This window comes from Montipora capricornis, chromosome 8 (assembly GCF_036669925.1).
Source record: "Montipora capricornis isolate CH-2021 chromosome 8, ASM3666992v2, whole genome shotgun sequence".
NCBI classification, from domain to species: domain Eukaryota; kingdom Metazoa; phylum Cnidaria; class Anthozoa; order Scleractinia; family Acroporidae; genus Montipora; species Montipora capricornis.
Genome location: NC_090890.1, coordinates 7,508,969 through 7,516,468, shown reverse-complemented (window position 1 = coordinate 7,516,468; position 7,500 = coordinate 7,508,969). Strand labels below are relative to the sequence as shown.

The window sequence follows — 7,500 nt, the reverse complement described above, 5'->3', positions numbered from 1 at the left end:
AATGTATATATGCAAAACTTTTTTGAATGTCAAAGAAAAAATGTTGAAGACATTTTAAAAGGAATTTAAAGTATTTAATGACACTACATTATATCATAAATATTTTTCATTTCTCACGCAAAAAGAACAAAAGTTTTAATCTTTTTTTAAGAAGACATTGTAGCCACTATCAAATTGTTAACGCAGTGAGCGGGAAATCAGTCTAGCAGCCTAATTCTGACTGACTCTGTGGATTTCAAAAAGAGCATCAATATTCTACCTTCCGGCAAAATTGTGGGACAAGGAGCTAGAGCAATACAATGATGTGACCCGAGGGTTGAAGCTTAGCATGCAGTCGTGTCTAACTACCAACTGGTACCAGTAAGTGAAGTAAAATATGCAGTAATGTTTAACGTTGGGGTTAGCTGTTTTATTTCAGATTTAAGAAAGCAGTTGCGTCTACTGCGCCTGTTAAAGGTTTCTGAGGCAATTTGTACTCGTACATTTTAACTCGCTTCGACCTCAAAACGTCCTTGGTATATTGTAACAGAAGCCACCCGGACCAACGGGAGATGTACGAAAATCTTCAATGAACTTTTAAAATGTTTTGGATAAATAAAAGGAGCTAGAGAAAAAAATTTCTTTGGAATTTGATAAAAAGATATTAAAAAATTAAAAACTCAAATTGTTAGTCAACTACACTTCTCTTTTTAAAACGCCGATGGGTTGTCTTCTTTCAGTTTGGTTTCTTACCACCGTTGCGTTGATTTTGACTGTTGCATTCCATACACTATTCCAGCATAACTGGCTTTTAATATCACCTTGTGTGTTAAGCGAGATTTCCTTTTTATTGAACCAATTTTCTACCGTTGACGACTAGCATTGATCTTTTTCAGCAGGGGGAAGGTAGTAATAGAATTTTTGAACAAGCATGATGAATGCATGCATGCACGCAATAACATGCAGTTTTTTGCTGATATCTTTCTTTCAGAGATTGGCGATCTTGTTCCCAGGGCTTTTCTTCGCCGGCCGCCCAAATTTAGGCGGAAACAACGTTAAGAGATTGGTACCTTGTCGTGTACTTTACAACAAATCAGCGAGCGTGAATCGGTAGCAGTTTTTAACTTAGTCGCCGGCTAGTTAGTAAACTGGTTACCCATAACGAAAAAAGAACATTCTTAAAAAATCTACTAACTTTGAAATTCTACGAATGGTTGTTCGCTTGGTTCAAAAGCTGTTTTCATGATTCAGTTGTGTTGTGGGGCTATTTAATCTTATTTTAAGGACGGTGCCTACTAATGTTATTGCGCATACGTTCTGCGCATCTCGAGATACTCGGGTTTCCTATCGGTGATGCTTACCACGACAGTGATATTTTTGCGCGGTTTAAAACTGTCCGGAGAAAGTAGATCTTAGTAAGTACTCTTGGTATCCAAAAAGAAAATTGGGGATAACCATGCATTTTTGAGAGATAATTAAGCTTCAATGTGGAAAAGAATGCCATACATTGCTTTGTATTTTAAAGCTTTTTATAAATATTATTCATCAATTATCTTTGAAAAATGCGTGGTTACCCCCAATTTTCCTTTTTTTCCTTTTCAATAACACTTGTTAAGATCTACATTTCCTGCATAATCATAAACCGGGGCAAAAATACCTTTGAATTAGTAGGCACCGTCCTTAAAACGTGAACATCGTTCTGCAACTCAGTTCAAAGCCCGGGGGGATACTCCCTTACAAGGCCTTAATGGGGACGTGCGGTCAGCCACGGTATGTTTTTCGGGATTTTTGTCTTGAACAGGGTATCGAATTTATCATTTTTTGTCTTAATCAGGGTATCGATTTATCAAATTTTGTCTTAAACTGGGTTAAATGTCTTAAACAGGGTATCAAAAATCAGAATTCTGTCTTAAACAGAGTAGGAAAATCAGCGATATTTGTCTTAAACAGGGTCAGGGTATGAGGGGCCGCGCCGGCACCTCCCCACCCAGGGATATATCGAGTCCCCCACTCCCTGGGGTTCAAAGTAAAATAATTTTGGTAAAAAAGGTCTTGGATATGATGTCTCATAGTTCAAATTATGACCTACACGAGACGTTCATTAAACCTTTGTAATTATCTTGTCAAAATGTTACTATGAACAGCAGAATTGAACAACGGTCTGGAGCCAGGTCTCTAAGCTTCCCAAGAAAGTATTGCCAAAAAGAGTTCATCCGCGTCGTTACATGGTCAGCAGATTCGGTACGTATGTGTGGGTAAATACTTTAAGTAGGGTTATTAAAGTGTATCATAAAGCACATAAATTATATAAAAGAGGTATATCAGCATATATAGGCACCTATAGCAAAGTATATACATGTATATCCATCTATGCCCATATATCTCTCTATATACCCATGTATTTCCATGTATATCCATGTATTCCCATGTATGTCCATGTATACGCATGTATACCCATGTTTGTCCATCTACATCCATGTACAGCCATGTATATCCATGTATACCCGTGTATATCCACATACAGGCATGTATATCCATGTACAACCATGTATATCCATGTATGCCCATGCATATCCATGTATACCCTTGTATATTCATGTATTATCATGTATATCCATGTACAGCCATGTATATCCATGTATTTCCATGTAAAGGCATGTATCTCCATGTATACCTATGTATATCAATGCACAGCCATGTATATCCATATATGCCTATGTGTATCCCTATATACCCATGTATAAACATCTATATCCATGTATACCCATGTATATCAATGTATATTCATGTATAATCATATTTTTCTATATACAGCCATGTATGTCCATGTAGTCACATATCACAGCCATGTATATCCATGTACACCCATGTATCATTATGTCCATGTATTCACATATCAAAGCCATGAATATCCATGTATACCCGTGTTTATCCATGTACACCCATGTATAACCATGTGCTTCCATATATATCCATGTATACCCATGTATATCCATGTTTCCCTATGTATACCCATGTATATCCATGTATACCCATGTTTATCCATGTACACCCATGTATAACCATGTACTTCCATGTATATTCATGTATACCCATGTATATCCATGTTTCCCTATGTATACCCATGTATATCTATGTATACTCATGTATATCCATGTATACTAATGAACAATCATGTATACCCTTGTATATCCGTGTATCTCCATGTATACCCATATATATCCACGTATACCCATTTATATCCATGTATATCCATGTATGGCTATGTATGGCCATGTATATCCATGTATACCCTCGTATAGCCATGTACGTCCATGTATAGACATGTATATCCATGTATATCCACGTATACCCATGTACAGCCATGTATATCCATTTACAGCCATGTATATCCATGTATTATCATGTATATCCATGTACAGCCATGTAGATCCATATATACCCATGTGTGTCCATGTCTGTCCATGTAAAGCCACGTATGTCCTATGTATATCAATGCACACCCATGTATATCCAGGTATACCTATGTATACCTATTTATAGCCATGAATATCCATGTATATCCATGTACAGCCAGGTATATCAATGTATACCTATGTATATCCATGTACACCCATGTATAATCATGTCCATGTCTTCACATATCACAGCCATATATATCCATGTATACCCATTTCTATCCATGTACACCCATGTATAACCATGTGCTTCCATGTGTATCCATGTATACCCATATATATCCATAAACAGCCGTGTATATCTATGTTTTGCTATGTATACCCATGTATATCTATGTATACTCATGTATATCCATGTATACTAATGAATAATCGTGTATACCCTTGTATATCCGTGTATCTCCGTGTATACCCATATATATCCACATATGCCAATTTATATCCATGTATGGCCATGTATATCCATGTATACCCTCGTATAGCCATGTACGTCCATGTATACACATGTATATCCATGTATTATCATGTATATCCATGTACAGCCATGTATATCCATGTATACCCATGTATGTCCATGCAAAGCCATGTATGTCCTATGTATATCAATGCACACCCATGTATATCCAGGTATACCTATGTATACCTATTTATAGCCATGAATATCCATGTAATCCATGTACAGCCAGGTATATCAATGTATACCTATGTATATCCATGTATCCTATGTATATCCATGTATATCCATGTATACCCATGTATATCCACGTATACCCATTTATATCCATGTATGGCCATGTATATCCATGTATGCCCACGTATAGTCATGTATGTCCATGTATTCATATATATATCCATGTATACCCATGTATACCCATGTATACCCATGTATATCCATGTAAAGCCATGTATATCCATGTAAAGCCATGTACATCCATGTATACCCATGTCTATCCATGTACATCCATGTATAACCATGTACAGCCACGTATATCCTTGTACAGCCATGTATATCTATGCATGCTTATGTATACCACGTATATTCATGTAAAGCCTTAAGCCATTTATACCCATGGATACCCATTTATATTCATGCATAGCCATGCGCGCTCATCCCTACGCAATTGCTAAATTCACCATATGATTCATTTCATATATCATTTCATAGTCAACAACTGGTTGCATAAGAATGATGCGGTAGCCTTTGATATCCACGAAGTCGTCATGGTCGGTCGGTGGGGCAATTGCAAGAATATGAGTGCCGTCTATCGTATCAGCACACATTGGAAATCCCCATCTGTCTTTGTAAATGCGCATGACTTCTTTAAAATATTCTCCTTTAGGTAACGTGATAAACCGCGACTTCAGTTTGTTGACAATTGCAGCAGACACTTCTTTAACACAAGTGCAAACAAAAGGTGGAGATACACCAAACAAATTTGAAATCGTGCGCTATTCTGCTGATGATGCTATGTACGACAGCAGAATTAGCAATCGCAGCTTTGGAGACACGGCTCGATCAACGCATTCTCGTATCTTATTTTCGTTTGTTTCCAGATTTATTCCTTGTGCTTTGCTGCATTGAGAGAAGATTCTACTCTTGCTCATTCTCGAGCTTTTGCTGGTATATTTTGTTGTTTTTCAGACGGCGTGATAAATACATCTTATTCGATGGTTTAACATATAATACGCGCGGATATTTTGAGAGTTGCAAAGCATTTTGCGAGCAGTGAGCAAAATGTCCGCGAGTATTAGCCCATCCTCCTTTTTTTTTTCGTTTAGCGTCAAATGCGTTTCCTGAGCAGTCTCGGAATCGGAGTCCTGCTACCCCAGCATCATAGCTGTGGAGCCCGGAAAACAAACAAGACGTGAACCCAAAATGAATATGGCTGAAAAGTTGGTGGATGCTGTTGCAAACTTAAGACAGTGTGGGAAAAAAGGATCAACCCCGAAACTCCTATGCAACCGTAAAATGGTTTTAAAACACCGTTCCCTTTTTTTTTTTTTTTTTTTTTTTGAAAATTCCAAAAATTTCGGTCGGTCGGACAATGCTCAACGGAGAAAATGGCCTTATATGTTAGACCATCGAATAAGAGATTTATTATCCCACGACAAAAAAGATACAACTATCAAACTTAAGCTCAAGAGACCTCCAAGGCAAAAGAAAACAGGTAGGGTCAAATACGACACATCAAAGCCGGGAAACGAAGATACCCTGAAAGAATTCAAGGTTTCCCTACGGAATAGGTACCAGGTCTTACAACAAGAAGGCGGAGATTTAGAAGAAGATCAACACGAGGTGGAGAAAGATTTTGAGGTCATGAGGAAAGCGTATACCGAAGTAGCGGATACTGTTTTAAGTAAACCGAGGAAGAAGAAGAAACCTTGGATAAGCGGAGAGTCATGGCAGCTAGTAGATCAACGGGATGCCATCAACAAGAAGATTTTAAGCACTCATTCAGAAAGGGTGAAGAATCAACTAAGAGCAAAATATGCTGAAAAGAACAAGGAGGTGAAAAGGAGCATCAAGTCTGATAAAAAGAAGTGGCTGAACAACATAGCTGGCCAAGCTGAAGAGGCTGCACGAAGCCAACACATGAAAACACTGTAGTTGCTAACATTAAGACACTTAGCAATGGCAGCGACAGTTGCCAAAGCACTTCGGTGATGGACAAGCACGGAAACCTCCTCGCCAACAAAAAAGTCATACAAGACCGATGGACACAACACTTCAAAGAGGTACTGAACAGAGAACGACCACAAAATCGATTTTGTTACCTCTGAACCTCCTTTTTTTGATTTAACTTTAATAATACTTTGTCATGCTAATACAAGTAAAAAATAAAACAAAAATTACAAAAGATCAAAAAAGTGCGTGACTGGAGAATAATTGGGGAAAACTAAATTCCAATACAAAGAATATTCTTTATTATTATTCTTTATTAGAAAGGATTTGTGAAATGCTGCCCCAGACGAGTGAACAATAATTAAAGTAAGGTTCTATAATTGATCTGTAGACGGTAATTCTATTATCGAGAGTAAGAGTGGGTGCTATTTTCATCGATATGCACTCCTAAACATTTAGTTTGTTGAACTCTCTTTAAAGAATATCCATCCACTGAGAGATCGACATTACCATCGAAAGTTGCCAATTTCCGTCTAGATCCAATAATCATAAATTCTGACTTCAGTACATTTAATGACAATTTATTCACAACAAGCAAGGTTGACACATGCTTCAGATCACTGCTCATCAACTCTTTTATCTTAGGAAGTTCAGAGCTGGAGACCGTTAACTTTGTGTCATCTGCATAAAGTCTGGCCTTGCAAAAACGAAGACAGTCCGGCAAAACATTTATATACATTAAAAATAAAAGGGGTCCTAATATTGAGCCTTGTGGTACGCCACACGAAATATCTAGGAGCTTCCATTCACACTACACTGTTGCTTGTGATTTGACAAATACGAATGGAAAATGGCAACTGCTGAGTGATCAAAGCCAAAGTATTCTAATTTCTTTATCAAGATCTCATGGTTAAGTGTATCAAATATAGATAGATAGATAGATAGATAGATAGATAGATAGATAGGATAGGAAAACGTTAGTTAAACACGGTAATTTCATCAAATTTACATACGTATTTTACATAGAAAATCTGTTCTACCTAAAAGCTGTGTATAATATACAAAGGTACCTAAGTTTAAAAATCAATGACGTTAACATACTTTTTACAAAAATTACTTAATTTAATCAGTTTTTGCCGATGCAAACGTGAAAGATTTTATTTGCTTTCTTAAACCATTTATGGAGGGCAATTGATTTAGCTGGTCTAGCAGTGCATTCCAAATGGTCGCCCCTGTAGAAAAGAAATTATGGTTATATGCAGGGTAATACACGGCTATACATAGATGTACATGGGTGTACATGCATATATATGATATATATGATAATAAAAGGCTATCCATAGATATATATGGTTATAAATAGATATACAAGGACAACATGAAAATACATGGTTTTAAATGGAAACATATTTGGACATATATGATACTACACAGCTATAC

At 36.9% G+C, this 7,500-nt stretch overlaps 1 protein-coding gene across 1 annotated transcript in view; it reads left to right on the top strand.

The window, feature by feature from the left end:
* LOC138059342 (3'-5' exoribonuclease HELZ2-like) overlaps positions 1–663 on the top strand; it is a 42,164-nt gene extending 41,501 nt beyond the window's left edge. Inside the window, exon 20 of the mRNA XM_068904925.1 lies at positions 1–663. This exon is cut by the window's left edge and continues 216 nt beyond it. The gene's annotated coding sequence lies outside the window, so the exon portion shown is untranslated.
* The last annotated feature ends 6,837 nt before the right edge of the window (positions 664–7,500 follow it).